Here is a 26,005-nt window from a genome sequence, read left to right on the forward strand (position 1 = left end):
ATTTTGTGGATGGAATTGATAAAACTGGATAACCAGTTGGACATGGTGAGAGATGAATAGTGACAAGGAGTGTGAGAGGCACCCAGCTAGCACAAGAATGAACCAGACATAAAATGCCCTTTGGGCTCTACCAGCGTAAAGATTTGGAGCATTTCTTTTTCTAAATAAAATGATAAACAACATGTGCTGATGAATGAATGAAAGGATCATTCTAACAAAGAGTTACTGAATTATTCATGTTACCTAGGAGAACTTACAAAATATGTATTAAAATTGCACTGAATGCCAGCTCTGAGTTGAGTATTACAGGGGATACAGCAGAAGTAAAAGATGCTGTCTTTGCCCTTCTTTAGTTGAGGATGTAAAGTGAAGGATCATAAAACAATTAGAGAGCAATCCAAGGTAGTATAGGTCATCAATTTTGAAAATGTGTGATTCACCGGGGCTTCAGGAATAACAGATCACGCATAGCATCCTAATTCAATGGCGTTCTAGGGTAGAAAATATTCTAATTTCACTCAAGTCCTTTCTTCTGGCCAAGAATGTTCCTAGCTTAAGTGAGCTATATTTTTGGGCTCCAAAACAATATTGGCATTTTGAGAATTAATTGAAGAACATTCAAAAGAGGAGGAGCGTGATTCATTCTTTTGAACAGTGAGTGGATCTAATATTTATAGGAGAGTGCTGGAGCGGCAGAGGCTGCTCCACTGCTTTATTGATAGCAGAGGCCCCGTTTCGAATAGGACAGGTCAAGAAAAGAAGAACGGATTGAAATTGCTTCAGGAGGCATTGCCTTATGTAGGCTGTTTGTTCTTGTCTGTAATCTTATTTAGTTTCTGCCTCCTACACTGGAATCTCTCCTAAGACAAGCATGGTGGTACCTTCATCTCTTAAAAGATGTTTCCCAGCTCAGCACAGCTCTTTGCTGAACCAGGCTTTGCTGGTTGATAGCTGAGGAAAATGTAGGTCACCAACCCCAAGGAGAGTGTCTGGAGGATTTTTGGGTTTTGTTATCTTTATTTGTTAAAATTAAAATGCTTGGAAGTAGAATGAGATAGGCATTGTGATTTCTGAAGATCTCTCTGAAGTTGATGGATCTGAATGTAAAATAGGTTATTCTGCATCATCACATAGCCTGTGCCAATGCGACTGGCTTACTTGAAAAATCTCTGGATTCTTCAACAATAATGTAGTGGATTTGGATGAAGGCCAGCGCAATTGCACAGTCATGCTTTATAATTTGGATATCATTTTCACAGGTGGTACCTCATTCTTTTTCTCCTAGCAACCCTATAAGGTCGACCTCTACCACTAAGTCTCATTTTACAGATAAGACTGTTGAGACTTTTATATGGCTCATAGGGAGTCCTCATGTAGCTTGGGTTAGATCCAGGCCCCTGTCCTCTTGGTTCCTCGCATGTTCCATGCTAAATACCGTGGGCATTATTATACGTACAATAGTGATTTGTGGGCATCTGCGGCTTAGATTTGAAGGATCCACAGCCGTTCCCAGGCCTTGCTGCTCTTCTAATACTTGGAATCCTAAAAGCATTCCATAGCCTTCCACTGACAGTCAGTATCATGAACACTCGCTGTACTGATAAAAATTTATATTTATTCTGTGCACTTGGCAGTCGCAGCCATGAACGCTTCTGTTACAGAGCAGTGCCAAAACACATAAAGTTTAAGGCTTGACCAAGCACTAAAGCAGAAGCTTTCACCCTTGAGAGTACTGAATAGGAGAATTAAGTAAACACTTTCATGCTGTATCAAAAGCATCTCTCATCCTGCTCATTAAGATTAAATTGAAATAATAAACAATTGTACCAGTGTATCTCCAATAACTGGTAGGTATATTTTAGATCCGATTTTGGGTTAATTTCACAATTCTTAATGACAAAATCCTGCAAGGAACGGATGTCATTAAAAACCTAATATATAATTGATATTCAAAAGAATCACACAAGTAATTTAAAAGCAGGAAATAAAGAGTTCCACATGTCTACAATTTATACCATGCTAAATCCTTTACATGCAGTATCTCTTTTAATCCTTAAAACATCCCAGTGAAGTTGATATTATTATCTACATTTTTAGATGAGAAAACTAAGGGTTAGGGATGTTAAGTAATTTCTTGAGAGTTGAACAGATACTCCTCCAACTTTGATTTCTTAACCTTTACGTTAATGATTTCTACTGTTGCCTGAGAAAACCTACACAGCTAGAGTTTACTATAAGATACCAAAAGACCTATTGGTAGTCATATGGAAGGGCTTTGACTTTCAGGGCAAGGACAAAGGAATAGGGCCCTCAGACTAATGGGAACTCCAGAATTTGGAGGACTAAATGTAACAATAGCAAGTCACCAAAGGCAATAAAGTCAGTATTTAATAGAAGTAGAAGCATTAGTGAGCAATCGATGAGGCTGAAGAACTCAACCATGAGACACAGAGCAGGAAACTAAATACTCAGTTGGAAAATTTCACTCAAGTATACGTCAATGTTGAAACTCACACACTGTCTATCGTTCTCAAACTCTCTGACCTAATGCTCGTCTTTTACAATAAATATTATGTAAAATCCTCTTTATGACTAGAAAATGGAATTCAGAGATGATATAAGAGAACTTTTTAAAAAAATAAGCATGGGGCCAGCCCAGTGGCATAGTGATTAAGTTCACGCACTCCACTTTGGGGGCCCGGGGTTTGCATGTTCAGATCCTGGGTGAGGACCTAGCACTGCTGGTCAAGCCACACTGTGGAGGCATCCCACATAAAACAAAGGAAGATTGGCACAGATGTTAGCTCAGCAACAATCTTCCTCATGTACACAAAAAAATCAGCATAATGCCCTACCTATAATAAAAGGAAGAAATAAAGAACAGTATATAACTAAACAATCTATTTCAATCTGTAAATATCCAGGGATGCCTACCCAGAATACAGTGTACTCCCCTGCATTTCCAAACTGCTGCTAGGGGCAAGCCCCCCTAAATCCACTGGGTTAAATGGATTGAGTCATATTTGCATGGACATTCTCATTAGATCTTTTCTGAGCCACAATGGGAAGGGACAGGATTTAGGGCATTCTGCCCTGTCCCTTTATTTCCAAGGAAGTTGCTGATATAGGGGTAGAGTTGAGGTGCAAATCAGTGGGAACTGTTTCCAAGATGGATTTCTCCAATGAGAGAAGACACATTAGAGATTACATGGGTTAGAGGGAGAAGTTAGAGGGAGAGGGGTTAAGGGGTTAAGTTAGAGGGATCCAACAATGCCCAACAGCAAATCTTCAGGGAAACTTGGGGGACTTTTCTTGGAAGACTGGAGGAGGAGATTTCCATGAGGTCTCTTGGCCCTTTTCCAAGCTCCTTCCCTGCCGGAAGGAGAGTATCTGGATTGAGTTGGAAATTCAGCATCCACATGGTGCAAAGGGGCATCTCTCCCCATGACCCCCTCTCTGAGCCGATGTGCACCATGTTTTCCTACACTATAAAAAGCAGTTGTGATCAATCCACCTTAAGCTGTGCAGAGTAAAGAGAGTGAAGTGCCCCCCGACCCTTGCCCAGGCTTTCAATAATGCACTAAAGCACAGGATTTTGTAACTCTTAAATCATCTTCCCTTTGACTGCCCAGATATATGTCTAATTGAGGCCTGTCAAATTCTTTCTCAATGCTGGCACCATGTCAATGACCTCCTGGCACTGGTCTCAGAGGGTGAAGTATACAATGGAAGGAAGTATTTCCTTTTATTGGTTCTAAATTTACTAGCCTTTAGCTTCATTGAATTAAATTATGGTACAGGGTGAACATTATAGTTATAACTGACATTTATAAACTACATTCCATCCATTAATCCTGAAATGCTATGCAAACTGATTAACAAAATTAAATGTACAGATGTGTGCTCCTTCAGGCTTCCTGATGACTCTCCGGATACTTGTAGGTCTTCCATAGTTTGAGTGATGTGGAAGTTGCCTCTGTTACCTCCCTCTCTAGTCCCAACATTTCTAATCCTTTTCTGTTCTCATCAGAACGGGTTTTGTCTACAGTGGCACAGTTTCCTGCAAGCTTCTAATTCTCTCCCTGACTTGGGCAGAAGGAAGCATTTGCCGCTGAACAGTGTGGCTGGCCAGAGATCCTGTGGGTTCCAGCAATATTCTACCTTACCTGCACCTGCTCTTTTTTATTCTTCCCTCCTTCCCTCCTTCCTTCCTTCCTTCGCTCCTTCTTTCCTTCCTTCCTACCCTTCTCCCTCCTTCCCTCTCTTTCTTCTTTCCTTCCTCTTCTTCTTCCTTTCTCCCTTCTCTTTCTTTCTCCCCCCTCTTTCTCCTACCCTCCCTTACATCCTTCATTCCTGGCTCTTTCCTCTTTCTGTCTTTCTATTTCTCTGTTCTTGACTCATCTCTTGACTCACTAGGAGTTGATACTCAGCGCTAAGGTTCCCATTCCCCATTTCCTTACTTCTGGGAGATGATTGAAGGAAGTCAGGTATGGGTATATATGTATATCCTTTACTCTGTCAAATCTTCCCCAGCAAGAATAACAAGTCTCTGAAGTGAAGACTGAAGCTTGAGCCCTGGGTGACTTTTCTAGTCCATCCCACCTTACAATGAGCCTGGGAGGCAGGGTGCCATAGAGGAAAGGTCAAAGGGGCCAGTAATGGAAACACCAGGGTTTGTATCTAGGCTCTGATACCAACTCCTTGTGTGATCTTGGGTGAATCACTCAACCGCTCTGAATTTTAGTTTCATCAGCTGTAAAATCAAAGATTTGGGTAACATGGCCTTTAAAGTTCCTTCGGTGAATTGTCAAAGTTCTAAGCTACCTCACCTTTTCTCAGATTGGGTAGCTTTTATGAAGTATGCCTCTCTCAAATCAACCTTGGTTTAGCTACAATTCAAATAAAATTCTAAATTTAACAAAATACGTGTCCCAGAACCAGGGAAGAGCTGAACGCCTTTCCCCACTTACACATCAATACGTGCATAAGTAGGCAAGCTGCAAAGGTCCATTTGGGCTGTATATAACTGGTGAGAATACAGACCAGGTAAAAGAATCAATAGAGAGATGGCAAACTCTCCACAATATTAAGTTTAAACATTATAGTACACTCCCCCCCCCCAGCTTTATTGAGATATAATTAACATATAACATTGTTTAGGTTTAAGGTGTACAGTGTGACACACTTATATATTGCAAAATGATTGCCACCATAGTGTTGGCTAACTCTTGCATCAGGTTATACAATTATTATTTCTTTTTTGTGGTAAGGATATTTAAGATCTACTCTCTTAGCAACTTTCAAGTACAGCTGACAGTATTATAATTAGTGATAAATTAAAACCACGATGCTGTACATTAGATCCCTAGAACATACTCATCTTATAGCTGTAAGTGTGTACTCCTACCAGTACCTCCCCTTTCCCTAACCCCAGATCCTGGTAACACCATTTTAGTCTGTTTCTATGAGTTCAGCATTTTTCGATTCCACATATAAGTGATACTATGCAGTATTTGTTTTTCTCTGTCTGGCTTGTTTCCATTAGCATGGTACCCTCAAGCTCCATCTGTGTTGTCACAAATGGTTGGATATCCTTTTTTATGGCTGCATAATATTTCATTGTATATACACCATATCTTTTTTATCCATTTATCTGTTGATGGACAGTTAGGTTGTTTCCATATTTTGGCTATTGTGAATAACGCTACAATGAACATAAGAGTGCAGATGTCTCTTCTATAACCTCTTTTCATTTCCTTTGGATTTATACTCAGAAGCAGAATTGCTGGATCATATGGTAGTTCTATTTTTAATTTTTTGAGGAACCTCCATACTGTTTTCCACAGTGGCTGTACCAATTTAAATTCCCACCAAGAGTGCAAACGAGTTCCCCTTTCTCCACATCCTCACCAACACTTATTTCTTGCTTTTTTGATGATAGACATCCTAACAGATCTGAGGTGATACCTCATTGTGGCTTCAATTTGCATTTTCCTGATGATTAGTGATGTTGAGCACCTGTTGGCTATTTGTATGTCTTCTTTAGAAAAATGTTTGTTCAGTTCCTCTGCCCAGTTAACCAGATTGTTCATTTTTTTTACTCTTGAGTAGTAGGAGTCTTTACACATTTTGGATATTAACCCCTTATCAGAGAAGAATGTTGTTTTAGAGCTGACACACCACAATCAACCAGGTAGCAAGTTGTTTGATGACCGTCTTGGCAGACAAGCAATTAAGAGTAGCCTTTGGAAACTTTGGGTCCCTTTAGATACACATAAGAGATGAGAAGCTTTGCTTACCAGCCAGAGAACGCCACTGGCCCCAACACAGCCAAGTCATATAAGCTACACATAGACTCGGACCTTAGGAGGGAAATGGGAGGGAGGGGCTCCCAGAGAGATTGCACGTGTTTACAAGAAAGACCAATCTCTAAACAAACTATCATCTTAAATCATTTCATGGGACCAGAATTTTAGGCACATTTGACTTTTTTTCCCCTGCTAATCAATATGCAGGAGTTTGGAATGGGGGTGACGGTAATGGGCAGAGGGCCTCTAGTTTAAATTTAGACAGAATTAAAAGTACTCTCCTTTTTCTAAAAATCCAGATTGTAGAGTGAGTTAAATTTTGTGACTCCATTAAAAAATAAGTGGGGAGAGGAAAGATAATCCTAGCACACTGATCTCATGAAACATTCTCAGATGTCAGAAAAAAAGAGAAGGAAGACAGAACTTTGGTGGGTGGAAATGTGAAAATACACCATTAATTTTAGTGTGGGCTGAGTCCTAAAATCTAGAATAACAGCAATTATTATTTAAATTAATTCATTCATTTAGTTAATGTAGTTTTTAATGGCTACCATGTGCCAGGCACTATGTTAGGCCCTGGGGATACAATAATGAGCAAAAAGGCATGGTCCCTGTCTCCATGGCAATTAGAGTTTTGTACGAGAGGCAGATATTAGCCAAGGGTCACACAAATGAATGTAAAGTCACAGTAGTGATAAAGTGCTTTGAAGGAAAGCAAGAGTGAACTACGAAAATGCCTAATGAAAGAACTGACAGGGCAGGGGTGTAAACTCTGAAGAGATGGCAGGGCTAAAGTCTGAAGGAGAGCCTTTAAGATAAGACTGGTGAGGATGAGTCCAATGGTGTGGCCAGGGCAGAAGAAGCAGTGGGCATAAGGAGCCAGCAGCTGGACAGCAGCCATAGAGGCAAGGTGAGACAGAGGTGAGAGGGAGCAAGGCGCAAGGCCAGGGCAGGCCAAGCCAGGTGAGCCCTATGAAGGCAACTGGTCTGTATTGTAAGAGGAAGGCAAAGTGATGGAAATGTTTTAACGTTTTAAGGGAGTGTGTAGATATGTATCTTGAAAACACAAATATATGCTTTCTGCTTTTAAAACTGACTCCATCCATACACATTTTGCTTTTAGGCAGGAGTTAGGCAACATTTTGCAGATAAATTATTTCTAACTAGGAGTTTTATGCTTATTACTATCGATTACTCAAAAAGTGCCATCCAGCATCCCAAACAAAGGAAAGAGTTTGCAAATTCTCTGAGAATGTACTTGTATATTGAATGGCTTGTACCTTATGTAAAGTGATTATTTCTCTTAAATTTACAATGGTCAGACCCGTTTCCTTTCAACTGACAGATTTGTCTGTTTGGTAATGGGCTTGAATGAGAGACTGAATCCCCAATCTAGAGGATTTTATAGGTTTCCTGAATCCGTTATCCTTATTTAATTGGGTGTATATTAACTACTGTTCTGGGTGTGTGTGTGTCTGTGTGTATGGGGGGCATTAGATTAAGAAGGAGACAGAAGACGTTGAGCAATACTGTAATCTCTTATCCCTCAATCTGAACGACATAGAAAAGGCTCAGTTGCTTTTCAAAGAGTTCTGCTGGCACTGAGCAACATGCATACATTTTATCACTCAAATATAATATTACTAAATCTCTTTTAATTATGACAATTTAGGGAACAGGTAACTAACCATTAAAGGTGACATGAGTTCTATAATATGTGTGTGTTAGTGTGTGTGTGTGTGTAATGTATTTATTGCTTTATATGATTACAAAAGAAATGCATATTTATAAATATGCACACATCGCATAAGTGAATAAGCAAAACAAAACAAAGCCAAAAAGAATGTCCTCACAAATGGTGGGGCCAGGTGGAGGCAGAGATGGAGCACAGGCCGAGCGTGCTTGCTGTTCATAGTAGCTGATAATAAACAATGGTGTCTTTATATTTTTAAGGCATCTTTTTGATGTATATGCGTTAAAATGATCACATCAAAACAGCCAAATCTAAGTTGCTTTGTTAAAAGATCTTCCTTTGAGATAATGTGACAAATATATTCAAAGGTCAATTCTTTTCATACTTTTTAAAGAAGTTTTTTCCTTTCTGTGATGGTTTCCTATTGTCATTTTGTTTTTTATTTTATACGGTCCTGTCTTTTTTGAAATAGGAGACTCATAAAGCTAACACAATTCTGTTCCTGGCCCAATAATCTGAGTGCTGGCTAGCGTATCATAGAGGATGAGGTTTTCTGACTTCTGCACTCCTCAACCAAGGGAGTTTAGAGAGTTTGCTATCCCAAAATTAGTTTCTAGAAGACAAGCTCTGCTTGTGGTAGCAGAGTAGACTCTACTCTCTGTGATGTACGCAGACCATCTCTCTACCACCTATTTTATGTGGGCACCATAACCATCACACACACACTGCTAATTTCCTCCAACCATGAAAAAAAATTATGAACCATTATATATAGCAAACCAACTTTATCTGCTGTTAGTGGTGCCTATGTCCACATCAATTATATTCATTTCCTGGGCAACTCATGTGTCTTGCTTTGAAATAGAAAAGAAAATCTAAAAAAATTCAATATATAACAAACAAAAAACAAGAAAGTGTTTTATTTATTTATTTATTTTGGTGAGGATGATTGGCCCTGAGCTAACATCTGTTGCCAATCTTCCTCTTTTTCTTGAGGAAGGTTGGCTCTGAACTAACATCCATGCCAATCCTCCTCCACTTTGCATGTGGGATGCCACCACAGTGTGGCTTAATAAGTGATGTGCAGGTCTGTGCCTGGGATCCGAACCTGTGAACCCTGGGCTTCTGAAGCGGAGTGCACAAACCTAACCACTATGCCATCAGGCCGGCTCTATTTACTTCCGTTTTAATTTTAAGTTTAGCAGGCTACCTATGTGGCTATATTGTACAATTAATTATAATTCCCTTAAAGATACTTATTTGCAAATATGTGCAGCATAAATATGAATTCTTCCAATATTTTTGATAGTAAATTAAAAATAGAGGAAAGGATATTGTGATATACAGTACTATTAAGCTTTTTATTGTCAAAGTTAGGCAGATATTCATTAATGGAAGGTCGTAATCTTAACCACTTTTAAACAAAAAATTGTAATTCCTCAATAATTATTTAAAACACTTGTGAAAGAGAAATAAGAGGCTTTAAAATAAATTTTTAAAAAATCCTCATTTATGTCATAAAGGACTTTTTCGAAAGTCACATATTCTTCCTCTCCAGTCTGTGCCTTCCTAGGAACAGTTTTCTGACACACAGTGGTGTCTAACGCAACATGAATAGCAAGGTAGCAGTACATCCAGGGCCAGCCTTAGACCAGAGAGGGACACACTTCATCTGCCTCTTAGGCAGTTCTAATACTCCTGACACACTTAGATGCCAGCCCCTAAAACACACTGTACACTCTGCTCACATCAGGTCTTACTCTTGCCTTTTGTCAGCTTGTGGTAGAGAGAAAGCGACTTGGCTGTGTCTTTGGTCATATCTTTTCTAGCATTCACCTTTCTGATTGGAACAGATATTACTCCCTGGCTCCAAAGAGAGTGAAGCACATGACCCAGGCTGGGCCACACTGTATCTGCTTCCATAATCTGTTCTTGCATAATAAACCACCCCGTATCTTAGTGATTTGAAACAACAAGTGCAGTTTCTGCGCTTCAGTCCAGGGACGGCTCATTTCTGCTCCCAGTGGTCTGGGTGCAGTTGACTGAGTCACTCATGCAGCAGCATTCAGCTGGGAGCTTAACAGGGGATGGAACATCCAAAATGACTTCAGTCACATTCCTGGTGTCTCAGCTGGAATGGCTGGAGAGGCCGGTGCACCTTGGTTTCCCTCTAAATACTATATCTCTCATCACTTGCTACCAATTGAAGCCTTTTACATGGTATCTGGCTTCTAAGAAGGCAAAAGCAAAAACCACCAAGTCTCTTAAGGCCTTAACATGCAGCTGGCACAGCAGCATTTCTGCCACATTCTTTCTTAGCAAGACACAGTGTCAGTGTAGATTGAAGGAGAGGGTAAATAGACACCTCACCTGAGGAGGGGAGCGCCATGCATACAGAGATGGACGGAACCGTTGGCAGCCATGTTTATAAACAATCTACCCAGTCTCTTACCTTAGATGGTTGGTAACCCTGGTCACCCTACACAGGCAATAGACCTGACATGAACTAGGCCGAAGTAGCAACCTGGATTTCCAGATTGAAACTGGGACAGAAGAAAAAGAGCAAAAAGCAAGTAACAAGAACAAACTTTTCCTCTCCGGTTATTGATCTGGAGGAGTACAAGCCCAGTGCTTTCAGTGGCCATCTTCTCTGGTGCATGGGAAAAGCCCTCCACGAGAGGGAAGGATGTAGACAGCCCCAGAGACAGAGATGGAGAAAAGGAGAAAGAGAGAGGGAGGGAGGGAGGGAGAAAGAGAGGGAGAGAGAAAGAAAGAGAGAACAAGGAGAATTGAGTTCCTGGGTCTGGTGCCTGAGGACAGCTCAATTTGTCCAAACTAAACTGAACTAAGTTTCTGTTATTTTCAATCTAGATGTTTCCAAAAGATAGAAAAATCTTCAAAACCTAAAATTATCATCTAAAAAATTTAGGCACACAGAAAAGTATGTGTTTTGGGAGAGGTGGGGAGAGGCAGACAGGAATTAGGAAAAATTTGAAAAGAAAAATATCAAGTTTAAATCAAGCCCTATAGGAAACTCTTTCTGTGGTTTTTTCATCCTGATATTAACTTTTGTAAGGTAAAATCTGCCACTTTGAATAATATGAGATTCTTTGCTCTCTAAAAGTAATGTAAAAAGACAGAAATTGTTTAATAGTTATTTCACAGGCTAGCTTAATTTTAGGAACTTTTAATCACACATACTCTGTTTTCAGGTGAAGTTATTCTATAAAGTATGCCCTCAGAAGCAGTAAGAAAAAAACCAATACACGCACACTGTTGATTTGTCTAACATTCAAAAATTAAAAGAGGTTATAGCATTTGAGAGAATTATTTCACTTAAGAATATTCTAAGTATTTTTAATAGTGAGGTAAGTAATGGATGGGAGATAATAGAAAATATATATACTGGCCTCTACCCCAGTTCCTGGCACAGAGTTCCTAAAACGCTTGTAATTTCCTAAGTGAAAGAGCACTAGGAACATCTTTTGGTCTAATATTTGGTCTTTGACCGGGGTTGGTTCCTGAGACAGAGCTCTTAAATCCCTTGGAATTTCCTGGGGGATAACAGAGTCTTTCGTTCTAAAGAGGTGACTCTTGGTGGGCTCCTGGATGGCAGCTGGTCACCAGAAACACTGAGCCACGATTAGAAGCTTGGAATTTTCAGCTTCACCTCTCATTCACTAGACAGAGGAGAGGGGCTGGACATGGAGTTAGTGATCGATTGTGCCCATGTGATGAAGCCTCCATAAAAAGCCCAAAAGCACAGAGTTTGGAGAGCTTCCAGGCTGGCCAACAGGCGGATGATGCTAGGAGAGTGGTGCACCTGGAGAGGGCATGGAAGCTCCGCACCCCTTCCTGTATAGCTCGCCCTACGCATCTCTTCATCTGGATGTTCATCTGTATCCTTTATCGTATCCTTTTATAATAAAAGGTAAACAGTAACTAAACTGTTTTACTGAGTTCTGTGAGCCACTCTAGAAAATTAATTAAACCCAAGGAGGGGGTCATGGGAACCTTTGATTTATAGGAGCACAGGTGACAAACCTGGAATCAGCATCTGGTGAGGAGGGCCAGTCTTGTGGGACTGACCCCTTGACTTGCGGAATCTTGGGCTATCTCCAGGAAGATAATGTCAGAATTGAGCTCACTTGTAGGACCTCCAGCTGGCATCCCCAAATTGCTTGGTGGGGGGAAAACTCCACACATTTGGTGACCAGAAGTGTCAGAAGTGAGTGTTCTGTGTGAGTAGTAAAGCATACAAGAGGAGAAGAGAGGTTTTCTTTACAATAGATTGAAGTTTATGTAACTGTTAATAGATTTTTAAGCCTTATAACTAATACTGTGTAAAAGTTGTGATAACAATAGCTATAATTTATTCAGTATTAATTGTGGGCTAGGCACAGTGAAAATTGCTTTATATATGTAATAGAACGTAAGTGAGATCTTTCCTTTTGTACCAGAACTGTGATTTAGTGACTTACCTAGGTATAAGATTATTGTTAAACAAAACAAGAAGGTCAATGGTAGGAAGTCAAGATGGGTGGAGCTACTCCGGGGTGTCTTGAAAGACCCAGGTCATCCTTAGTGCACTGTGTTCATCCTCATGTTTGCGAGATGCCTTCTCCTCTTCTAGCATTGGGTCTGTACCATGCAAGAGGAAAGAAGAAAGAGGTCTAAGATCATTATAATAATGGCCCCCAATGAGTCACACTGTGATTTTCCCATGCACCTTAGAGTGTGACATTATCACTCTTCTCATAAAGAGGTGAGAGTCTATTTCTCTACTCCCTTGAGTCTGGGCTGGCCTTTTGATTTGCTTTTACCAAGAGAATGTGGCAGAAGTGACATCCAAGTGCTAGAGCATAGGCCTTAAGAGACCTTTCAGCCTCTGCTCTAATCCTCTTGAGACCCTTAGAATTGTGCTGTAAAAAAAATCCAATAAAGCCTACTGAAGGATGAGAGGCCTCATGGAGGAGATGAGCAGCCAACAGCCAGCATCAACTGCCAGATGTGTGAGTGAGGCCAGTTTGGACGCTTCAGCAGGTGATTTCAGCTGCATGAGTGAGCACAGGCAAGACCAGCAGCAAAACTGCCCAGATCGTCAACAGATAGAATTGAAGACAGTAATAAAGAATTATTGTTGGCTTAGGTCAACAAGTTTTAGGGTGGCTTGTTATGAAGCGATAGATAAATGACATCCTGAATTGTGGAACTATTCCTAGGTCAAAAAACTGGGCCTTAATTAAAGTATGTTCCTTGGTCCTGGAGCAGGCGTAACTGGCAGCATGGGCTTGGCTGGATTTCAGAATTGCTACAAAGCACTGATTGGATGAGATGTGGGAAGTCTGAGGAGCGGATGAGTGTATCTAAACAGGAAGGACATGGATCATTGAGGCCAGAGGGCAACTGGGGTAGATTGTTATAAATGGCCAGAAATGAGTCAAGCCTCCCTGAATTTGTGGGTAGTCTTCCCCCCTACTCATTGAATCTGGGCTGCTTAGACCAAAAGAACATGGCAGAAGTGCGAGTCCCCAGACCTCAGGTGTCCTTGCTACTGTCACTTTTGCTTCCCTGAAACACCAGGTAAATAAGGAAACCCAAACTAGTCAACTTAAGGATAAGGGGCCTTGTGAAGAGAACAGCCCTAGAGAACGAAAGAACTCAAGGATAAAAAGAGAAGCTCAGCCAGGTGCCATCCATCCAGCCATTCCAGCTAAGGCACCAGACATGAGAGTGACATCTCTAGAATCTCCAGCCTCAGTCAAGCCACTAGCTGAAGGCAGACATGTAAGTGAGCACAGCCAATGCCACACGGAGCAGACATAAGCCACCAACTGGATCCCAGCTCAGATGGCACAACCATGATAAATAGTTATTTTTGTTTTAAGTCATTTACTTCCGAGGAGATTTATTATAAAGGCTCAGCTAATGAAAATGGTAAGGAAAGAGGCCAGCCATCCCTCTCCCCTTTAACAGGCTTTCCATGAAACTCTACCCAATGAGTCATCTTATATCTTCTTAGCTGGAAATAAGTTGCATAGGTACCCTTAGGTGCCAGCCTAGAGATATCAAGTATTTTAATATTCCACTCCTTATGGAAGAATACAAGGGACAAGGGGGCCAAGGATGTTTTCTTGGTAATCAGCCCAGAATATCTGCCACACTGCTGTATCACCATGACTAGGAAAGTGAGTGGTGTCTGTCACATAATAGGTGTTTGACAGATATGAGTAGAATTAAGTTTAAGGAGCAACCATTAGGTAGCTTGTCCCATAGGAATTGTTCAGAAGTACCTGGTTAGAACATTATCTACACACCACCCACCTCTATTCCAATGGAGTCTAAAAGGCTTGTTGCTCTTGAGGGCAATGTACTATGTATATTGGGGTCACTATACACCTTTTCACAGGAAGGAGCGGGACATGTTTCTCCTCCCCAAAGCTAAGGGAAGGGAGTCACTATTAAAGACTGGGGGCGCCTTCAAGAAGCAAAGCCTGGCACCTCAGCCCCTGGTTACATGATGTCAGGCCTCCCAGGCCCACTCCAGAGCCGAGTGTGGTGAGAGTAGGAGAGACTTATGCACCCAGTTCCCTCAACGTGGGGAAAATGAAAGGGATATCCGACCACATTCCCTGTGTTTTAAAATACAGTGTGTTTATAGAAAATGTGACATATAATAAGGTCAACAGACCAGGGGATGATTGCTAGTGAAAACACTGTTTGTTACTCACAGTTCCCAAGAGGAGGGGGTGCACTGAGCCACGAGGACACGTGGGGAAGCACCAGCGTCTGTCACAGAGCAAAGGCAGGGGGGATTGTGGGAAAGAGCCTTTATTGTGGTTTCTGTAGGAAGGACCAGGTGAGGCAGGGCAATCAGGCTTAGCCTGGCTAGTCTGAATAATTTCACAGGCTCTAGTACATAGAGGCTGTCCCTAGTTGTCTGGTACCTGGCCCTGGGGTGGTAACGGCAGGTGTACCCTGGGCCAGAGTGTGGGAGCCCAATAAAGGAGGGGATTGGGGGACACGGACTCTGGATTGGTTGGTTTGTATTTGAATAGCACACTTCTGGAAGGAAGTGAGGTGATGGGGCGGGAGGTGATGAAGGAGGGAAGAGGCCAAGGCAAGGTGACTCAGGCAGAGTGTGGAGTTGTCCAGAACAAGACATACATGTCTGGCATATGCACGTGAGGCAAATGCTAAAGTGTCAAGTTTACAGAAGCTAGAAGCATGGTTAATACACCTGAGGACTGGAGGTGTTTACTCCTGGCTTAGAGATTTCTGAAGGCAGACGCCCATAGGAGCTGGCAAGCCAAAGGTGCTCGAAGAGATCGAGGTGCAGAGCGCCTCATCTCAGTTCTCACAGCTCCCAGGGAGTCCGGAGCTTTGCAAGCAGCAGCTCAGGTGAGAGGAGAACCGGGGCTGAGCTCCAGCTGCAGGCAGAGGGACTGAAGCCTGTGAAGCCGGAGTGTGTTCCTCACGCCCACAGACAGCAAATCACCCACGGGAGCAGAATCGGGTCTCTCTCCCTTACGGCGGGGGAGAGAGACGCCTTGGATGGGTCTGGGTTCTAGAGGCTGAACGGGTGTGGGAATGGAAAGTAAGAGAAAGAGAGAGAAATCCACACATGAAATGTGTAACGGCCTGTCATGCACTGCTCTGCTCCTGCACTGTCCCCTCCAGGCCCAGCTTTGAATGGAATGTGAGATGATGAGACTGAAGTGTTAAAATTACCAGGAATGAGTTTTATATGCTGATATGTATACTATTCAGATACACCAAAATGTGTGGTATTCTGTAACCAAAGTGACTTTAAAATTAAGGAATGTGACTATGATGTCATCAAAGGAATGGCCACAGTTTAGGGGAAGATAATCATGGAAAAAAGTTAAATTGATTCATGTTTATACACCAGTGTCATAAATCGGTTCTATGTGCACAATCTAGGGAAGTCTTAACAGCAACCTCACGAAGTAAATATTATTAAATAGATTTGACAGATGAGGAAAGTGAGGCGCAGAGAGGTGGACTAAGTAAACGGTTTGAAGTGGCAAAGCCAAAATGTGACCTCAGGTTTGTATGATGCCAAGGCCTGAACTCTTAAGTCCTGAACTCCACTGGTGCATTTTGAGTCTTGCTTGTTGCTTTTGTTACTAATATTGTATTTTGAATTTACTTGTCTTTTTTCCCTACGAATTTCATTTTACTTTTCATATAATTATATAAAGCCTCGAGAGATGGTCTCATTTTTCTGACCTGGCAGTTGAAAGGGCAGGAGTGATCCTAGGCCAGAGGGGGCTGCCGAGCCCCAATTTGAGCTCAGGGTTTCAGATTCCTGAGACTAGTCTTTGCTCTACTTTGTGACGTCACCTCTTTAATTTTAGTCATCACTATGATCTGTCAAGTTCAACCAATCTTCTTTAAGAGTAAGAAACAGATTTGTAAGTACCAACTTTGTTCATATAATTTAAGCCAGGAGCCAAGAAGGCAGGGACCTACTCTCAATTCCGCCCCTCACCAGCTGTGTAGCCTGGGGCAGTTTCCTTAACAGTTTTTGGTTCCAGTTTCTCATGTATAAATTGAGAAGATTTGGCTGAATGATTCCTACAGTTCCCTTCAGTTTTAACTTTTCAAACCGATATGACAAAGTCCAATCTTCTTTCCATGAGACTATTAAGTAAATTTTTCTAGCATGGTTTACTTTTATCCCACATAAAAATAGTTCTGAAGGAACTAGGAGTATCAGATCACCGAGTCCTTGACTCCACTCTGAACCGTTTGAGAGGCGAAAACAATGAAGCCGCAGGAGGAGACATGATCTTGCATCTGCCTTTAGGTAGACACCTAAAGACACTTCTCACGTCGAACTGGAGCTTCCCTGTCATCTACTCTCCCTTGTAGCCTGTCCTCAACAAGGGGAGTAAGCGAAAGAAGCTTGGACTCAGGTATAACGTACATCGACCGCTAAAATTTAATTTTGTTTCAAAGAACATTTCATCGAAATGATTAAATCACGTTTCTAAAAGAATGACAGGACGCATCATCTGTCGGGAAGGAAGTGTGTTTTGGTTGCCACTTCAGAACTTCTGTTAAGATTGTCCACGGCATGTGGTAGGAGAGGAAGCTGCACTTCCGGGGTCGCCGAGCATTTGCCGCCGAGCATATGTTCCCTCCCGTGGCATGCATCCACAGCTTCTTATTACACGGCCATCTGAATATTTCATGGCTATTCTGAGTGGTAAGATAATTGATGATAGAGCACTGGAGGAAAGCAGCGATAGCTTTTTTGTTGGTAGCATTTATCAGATTGTCAATTAAATGCTTGTCATGTGGTAAAGGAAAAATATTTATCGCTGCCGCAGACATTGGGACAGACCTTCAGCCAGAAGCGCCGTGCACGTGAGGAGGCACAGAGATGCGCGCCTCTCAGAAGGACTCAGGGCTCTTTTTGTCAGCTGAAAGTGCTATAGCATTTACATTTAGCAACAAAGATGGGAGTTGCTTATCCTGGTTAAAGTTTATCGGTCAGAGAAAGAAAAGTATTGGTGTTAGTTTTACAGATGTGTAAGGCTAATTTCCTAACTGAAATATGAGCTGCCTCAAATCATTTTGGAGAGGTGGCAAGGTATAAAAATTTTACAGCCTTAAAATATTTATGTGCAACGTACTGAAGAGAGCTATCCACCAATCCAGTAAAAGGAGTTTCATGGCGCTTCTTGTCTACACGTATTAGCTACTTTTATTTGCTGGCTATGGGTTAATTCTCTTACCACGTGCCCCGGGAGTGCTCTGCGCTCAACTTGGATAAGATTTGCAGCTCTCTTGTACTTGCCTGCATTTTGCATTTCCCCCTCAATAGACCACAGGCTCGGGGGAGCAGAAACCATGCCTGTTTTGTGTACATCTGTAACCACCAATGCCAAGCCAGGGCTTGACCTGGAGTAGGCGTCTGTAAATATCAGATGATTAATTCACAGTTGCCTAAAGGAGAGTTTTCCGAGATGTACAGGTTTGAATGATAAGGCAGTTATTCGGTAAAATTCTGTCTCAAAGTCCTCTAGCAGTAGAAAGGAGCCATATTATTTTTTTGGGCAACAATAGTAACACTAACTCAGAGGCCTATTCAGTGTATGAAGAAAGCCTGTCTCCAGCTTTTCAGAGCACAGAGGCGCACGTTCTGAGAACTCTGCATTATTTTGTAATGATGGGCTTAGCCAGGTTCAGTTAATGGGTAGGTAAATAAACTTTCAGTCAGAATATTAATTGTTTGTTTTCCATGACACTGGACAATGGACTTTTTCTTATTTTTAAAAATCATCTGGCCAGTTGTTTTGATAACATTTATGTATCACAATGTGTTCATGCTTTTGTATTATAACTAATTTTATTATAAAGTGTACAAATGTTTCTCTAAATTTCAGGGTTTATTGCTCTAATCTCTGTATGTTCTTGTATTTTAATGGTTACTCTCTGTTGGTACTTTTGTAAATGTTGTGTTCTCTCTAGAAAGTTTGATGGCAACTCAAATTTTTATTGCTTTCTCAATGCCAGGCATATAAAATAGGCTTAAAATTACAGTTTGCTAAATAACCTTTTAAGATACTCTATAGATAGAAGTAATCCACTAATGATATCCTGAGACGCAGCAGCTCTGCCATTCATCTTGGCAGCCTGTACGTCATGTTCGGTGGGACAAGGCTCTTGCAAATGCCTAATATGGTCCTGAAAGCTGCGCTGTGGTGGGTTTAATAAGTACCAGTTTTTTTACAGAAACCAAATTCAAAGACATTGTCACGATTTCTGGAGCAGCAACTGAGAGTCACTTAATACTACAACCGGTTCCAGGGGACCAACTTCATTCCCTGAAGTCAACTAACAATTTTTAGTTTGCTTATTCTTTCCCAGCTCACTCATCCTAAATTACAGAGCTTTCATTTCTTTGGCAACCGCTAAAAAAATGACATCAAACCAGGCGGCGGTTCATTCAGCTCATACCTTTAATGTGTTCTCGCTAAGTGTATTTCAAAATAAGGCTGGGCATCCTCAATTTTGTAATACCAAACCCTGAATACCTTGAATGTGACAGGTCACGTGACTTTCACTGTCAAAGAAACTCTTAAATATCCAACATCATTTTCTAGATTTTTTTTAGCATTATCAGAATCTGATTGCCTTGGCCTCATACCACATGGCCAATTATTCTACCAGATTAAGAGACGAGAAAGAGGGATATGTATTATTTGTTACTTTAAAACCATTGCAAAATGAGGCAAAATAACAAGCCAGCTTGCCTTTTAAATCATGGTAGCACTGTAATTGTCCTGCCAGCTAAGAAAGGTTTGTTGAGCATTCTCATGTGCCAGCGCCCTGCTCACCCGCGCTCTTCAGTAACTTCATGAGCGAGTACCACTCCAAGCTTCACCTTCCAGGTGTGGAGACTGAGGCAGAGAGACAGTAAGTGTCATGCTTAAACTCGCACCACTGGGAAGCGATGGAGCAGTGTTCGAACACAGCCGGTCTGATACCAGATTATTAACCACTAGGCTACAAAATAAGATTAGATCGGCACTGGGGGAGAGGAGTGTGTTTTGAACAAAGTTAAATACAACAACCCATTCCAGTTTCAGAAAGTAAGTTATTGAGATCTTAAGTAGATATTATAAAACCATGAAAGCACAAGGTGGAAAATTGAGAACAGAGTGTTTTAAAGTATTCACAATAAATATTTTATGGCTGCTGCCAAAATCACCAGTTAGAGCCCAACACTCACCTATTTTAACAAACAGACGTAAAAACTAAGAAACATGAATATATGTATAAAATGTAATTTCAGATTTTGAGCCATCAACATTACAGTTACAGAATAAGCAGTGTATGACGTCTGGTGGGTGTTGGGGGCAGGGAGGGGGCAGACGTGTTACTGCTTGTGTCAAGGGATGCTAACCAAGAAGACGTGAAACATGGAAGCAAAGGAAGGTGTCTGCATTCAGTGCTCAGTACCTTCTGCAAACCAGGTTGGGGAGACACAGGCATGACACAGGTGCTTTGGATGCTTTGGAAATGGGAGCCAAGGGAAGGTTGAGTGGTATGTCTTTACTAGCTGCGAGCACTAGTTTTTACTTGCTGTCCAGCCCTAGAGCTGGGGTAATATCGTGGCACCCCCTAGACAACTGTAAAAACACACTGCATTTCCCAAATGCTCACTCTTTGCTTCAATCTCTTCCTCCTACCTGGTTCATGTGCAACCACATTTCCTACATCAGATCTTTCCAACCAGACCCTCACCATTCTGGAGATAATCCCACCTCCTACATTTTTCTTTTTCTTTTTTTTTTTTGCTGACCAAGATTAGCCCTGAGCCTAACATCCGTTGCCAATCTTCCTCTTCTTTTACTTGAGGAATATTAGCCATGAGCTAACATCGGTGCCAATCTTCCTCTATTTTGTATGTGGGTCACTGCCACAACATGGTTGATGAGTGGTGTAGGTCCACGCCCAGGATCCAAATCCATGAACCCAGGCCGCTGAAGTAGAGTGCACCAAACTTAACCACTCAGTCTTGGGGCCGGCCTCTCTCCTCCTGCTTTTCAAAGGCCCTCATCCTCCTCCTCTCCACTTAACCCTAAATTTCTTTCTGCAATCATAATCCTATCCTTTCTGCAGAATACTTGCCTGCCAGTGACATTGACCCAAGCTCACTCTCCAGTCCCCAGGATCCCTGTTGCTCTGTAGTGGCCCCTTCTGAGTTCACCCTCCATCACAGCTTCTCCCCCCAGCATGTGTGCATACACACTCTTCTAAAAGTCTTTGCTTGACCTTGACCTCACCGTTGCTCCCTTCAGTCACTGGACTTCTTAATCAAAATTAATCACACGCAACACCTCCACATACATTTCACTAACCCTCAGTGCCCAAACCATGCTGTCCCAGCCTTCTTGTGGATTCCGGGCAGACCACTTGCTGAATCAGAGCTCTCAGAGCTCTCCATTGGCTGCCTCATTGTTAGATCAAGTGTTTTCTCCTTTCTCATTCCCCATAGCCTGGCAGTAACTTGATACTATTGACCATTCCCTCCCCTTTCAAAATCTCTCCTAATAGATTTTTCTGATGCTTTCTTTGGGTAATTCATTTATTACTGACCTATCTGATCATCCATTCATTTATTTCGCAAACACTTGTTAAAGGCCCACTTGGTGCAATTATAGCTAGCAAGTGCAGATACAGAAATGAAAGTTAGCCCCATCTGTAAGCAGGAGACAAAAGCGAAACAATTATAAAAGAGTTTGATAAATGCATTGTAGAGCCATGGAAAGGTTTCTGCAAAGTGCAAAAGAGGAGCCTCTGATCAACAGAGAGGAGGAAGGGAAGGCTTCTGAGAGGAGATGCTGGGTCTGCTGTGATGATGGGCCTTCACCTGATCAGAAGGGAAAGTAATTACAAGGTTGTGCAGCAGTGGGGGAAGGTGGCCCGTCCTTCAGGGGGGTTGGCGTAGACACTGGCTGGGTGATAGGCACAGGAGATGGAGCTGGCTGGATATATGATCACAACATAAATAACATTTTGTGGCAGCCTATCGAGTTTGGAAATCATCCTGAAGCTATAAAGAGTTCTGGCCAGTGGAGGTGACATGATCAATTTGTGGTTTAGAAGTATTATTCTGGCATCGATGTAAAGAATAAATAGGAGGAGGGCAAGACTTCTCTTATTTAACTTCCCCCTTCTCCCCTGTTAAGGAAATTCCTCAAAGCCTATGCTGTTATTTCACACTCTTTTCTTGGGAGATTGTACCCACTATTGTATAGTCAGTTATCATAGTAGCTAGATGACTATCAAATTTTATTTTCTGCCTCTTACCTTGCTCCCAAATAAGGTCTATTCTACTTCTGCCTACTTGAAGTCATTTCCTCGCTAATGCTGCTGTCATCCAACCTCACCTGTGCTTCACAGCAAGGAAACATTTTAGATCGCCTCCCTTCTCCTATTCCATTGACCAGGTTTGGTTGCTTTTTATTTTCTACTGTTTTTGTGTTTTTTTCTTTCCTCTCCATCCCCATTCTTACCAATATAACCCAGATCTATGTTGTTTATCTAGATTACTGATAAAGACTCCTAACTAGGTCTGTCTACTGTTTCTTCTTCCTCCAGTTGTTCATTTTGGTATGTACACTAATATTACACAGTGAAAAATAGCATACACGCAAAACAACATAGAAAGCATTTATAGTTTAGAAGTCATAAAATAGGGCTCTGTGTTTCTCCCACCAAGGTTATGACTTAGACGATTATCAGTAAATTAGAAACTCCCTGCATACCCTCTCAAGTCTCATCTCCTCCGTCCACCCCCTAGAAGTAACCATTATCCTGAATTTTATGTTTATCAGCCCCTTCCATTCCTTTATATTTTTAACCACCAATGTATGTAAATGGTTTGTTTACCCATTTTTAAGAACTTTTTTATAGAATGAATCATGCTACATATATTCATCAGTGACTTACTTCTCTCACTTAATATTACATTTTGAGATTCAGCTAAGTGATGTATGTAGCAGTAGCTTGCTCTATCTTCACTGCTAGTAATATTCCATCATATGAATTTACCTCAGTTTCTTGCTCTATTCTACTATTTCTTCATTTTTCCTGTATTACAAACAATGCTCTTTTAGATATCTTCATACAAGTTTTGTGGTGTATTTCTTTGGGGAATAGGAAATGCTAGATCGAAAGATCTGTGCTTGTTCAACTTTACTGATTAATACCAATCAGCTTTTTAATTTGGTTACATCAATTTATACCCCCATCAGAGTTTTTCTTCTTCTATATCTTTGACAACTTCTATTGTCCAATTTTTTTTGATCTTTGCCCACCTGGTAGACACGAAACTGTGTCGCATTATTGTTCTAATTTGCGTTTCTCTGATTACTAATTCGATTGAACATCTTTTCCTATGTTTATAGGCTGCTTGAGCTTCCTTTACTATGAAATTCCTGTTTAATTTGCCAATCTTTCTTTTGGTTGTTTACCTTTTTCTTATGGATTCCTAGAGATTCTTTATACATTGTGGGTTATAATACTTTGTACGCTATGTGTACAATTATATTCCATTTTGCTTATTTTTAATATTGACTTTTTCCTGCAAAGAACACATGCTACCAGTAAAGTTACTTAGAAATGAAGGTATAAATTGGAAATTTTCACGTACATTAGTTACACACGTAGGTTCTCAGCACTGACAGACCTAGGACAAGAAAAGGCGCTAAAAATTCCCAAATATTGCACGAATACTAGTAAATATATAAATATCAAGTTATATATGATCAAGACTAACTCTAGAGATTAATTTCTTTTTTATCTTTTGAAATATTGAAAATATGTAAAGACATTTTAATAATGCTAGTTAGAAAAGTGCTCTACCAAATATTAATCCCTTTTATGCCATCCGTAAATTGCAAGACCTTGAAACTAGCCCCAGGGACATATATTTTATCACCAGATATTCTATACCTTTTCAATATACTTTAAAATTAATAAATAAGTTATTTTTACTTTGTTGCATGTATATTTTTAATAGAATTCTATTTTTAATCTTTTACCCACACCTGAAGTGGTGTGCCAAGCTGTTTTTCTTGCTTGCAAGAGCCAACCGTGCACAATGTTTTCCAGCTCCATATTCAGTAATGTCACATTGGCAGCTTGAAATCAGCAATGGTGGGGGTGTTTATACCATGGAAATTGAAAAATGCTTTAAATCAGGCTTTTTTTTGCTCAGATGGTCTGTTTTTAAAATTTACCAACACACCATTGCCCACCTACCAGTCCACAGAAATCACCCTTGTTATGGTCGCCAATGACCATAAAGTTGCCAAATCCGATGGCATTTCTGTTTACTTTCTATTTGACCTCTCAATCACATCTGATACAGTTGATGGCTTCTTCCTTCTTGAAATGCTTTCTTCAGTTGGATTCCAAGACTCTTGTCTCTTTTGATTCTCCAGCCACTTTACTGATCACTCTTTCTTGGTCCCCTGAGCTATTTCCTTTATATCTCTCCAACCTCTAAAATGTTGGCTACTTCAAGGCTCAATTCTCAGAATTCTTCTCTTTTCTATCTATGCTCATTCCCTAAGTGATTTCACACATGCCCATGTCTTTAAATACCCTCCATAGACTGATTACTCTTAAATGAGCATTTCTAGCCTTAACAGTTCCTCCAAATAACAGACCTGCATATCAACTGACAGCTTGGCATCACCTCACGAGTGTCTAATGGGCAAGTCAAAGGTAACATGGATTAAATCCAACTCTTGATTGCTCTCTCCAAATATGTTCTCCAATCTTCCCCATCTCAATATGTTACAACTGTATTCTACCAATTACTTATGCCAAAAACCTTGGAGTCATTCTGACCTCCTCTTTTCTCTCATTCTACACCTTGGTCCACGCCACAATCCTGTGCCTCTGGATTACTGGCTGCTAGCTTCCACACTTGTCCCTTTGTGGTCTATGCTCCACACCGTAGACAAAGCAATCCTTTGAAATCACACGTCAGATCATGACATTCCTCTGCTGAACTCCAGTTGTTCCCATCTGCCCCTGGTAATATCTAAAGTCCTTATCATGGCCTTCAAATCCCTCTACAATCCGACCATCCACTACCTCTTTGACCGATCGCCTACCTCTCTACCCAACACTTCGCCCCACTCCAGCCATGTGGGCAATTTTTCAAATAAGCCAAGTCCATTCATGCCATGGGACCTTTTATTATCCTTCTTCAGGGCACTTCTCGCAACTTGGCACGTTGTTTGTATCTCTATTGGGTATTTCCCCATTAGCAGCTAAGCCAGGTAGGAACAGAGACTCTATTTTTCTGATTGCTCTCTCCCAATAAACTAGCAAAATGCTTGCTCTATGGTAGGTACTCTATTTTTTAAAATAAAATATATGTATAGTAGCTACTTTTATTTTTAAATAAAAAATGCTTGACATAACGCTTTTTATTTATTTTATATTAGTTTTCATATGTAAAGATAATCACAAGAAAAAGAAGTTGACTGCCATGCTCTCGTTAGGTCTCTTCTGTCCATTTTCAAATGAGGATATCAAGCATAAGATGGAGGTTTCATGTAGTGAGAAGTGATCTGCCCACTTGCCAAGGTATCCAACACAGAAAATCAAGTGTAAAAATAAAGTAATAAAACCTGCATGGCTACCACAGGCATTTTGGCCACTTAGTTGCATAGAGGATGATCCTGGATAACCGTCATTTTTCTAGGTGCCAGAATGGTCTGATCAGGCACTTACTAGCTTTAATCTCGTTATTCATACTGGTTACAAAAGTTTGCTCCTCGACAGAGAGAGTACCATATAGACGTCTCACCAGTTCTGTGAAAAATTTCTAAAACTCTCTACTTGATATCTTCCTGCCAAATTCCTGCTGACTGCAAATGAGCACAAAATATCAGCTTTTGTTATTTGAAGCACTAATGATGGATTTGAAATATTATTCTAACTTTTACTCCAGGATTCACTATTATGATTTGACTGATGCAATATCCTAAGTCCCGTTAACAGAAGAATCAGATTTTAATAGGGATGATCAAATCCATGATCAAACCTGAGTAGATCGAATTTGGGGGAATTATTTTGAGAGGTTTTTTTCAGATTCTAATCAAATTTTAAAAATCATGACTGCCTCAAACATGTTGAGTTTCCTGGGGAACAAGGGGTTCAATGCTATTGCTAAGGAATATTCTCTTTTTTTTCTTTAGTGATTTAAATTTTACTCACTGATATGATCACAATCAATCAAATATTTAACGATAGACCATTTAAAGAAAGATTTAAAATTTTGAGACTAAAGAAAATGATTATTTTCAATGGTTCTTACCTTTAACAAGTAAGAACCATCTTTATGAGAATTTGGTGCTTATTAAGAAAGACAGTAATAAAGTGAAAAATATAATGCCCTGTCTTTCTTCCATTCACCTGTCTGTTTCCCTCAAGTCTGGTT

This window comes from Equus przewalskii, chromosome 17 (genome assembly GCF_037783145.1).
Source record: "Equus przewalskii isolate Varuska chromosome 17, EquPr2, whole genome shotgun sequence".
NCBI lineage: Eukaryota > Metazoa > Chordata > Mammalia > Perissodactyla > Equidae > Equus > Equus przewalskii.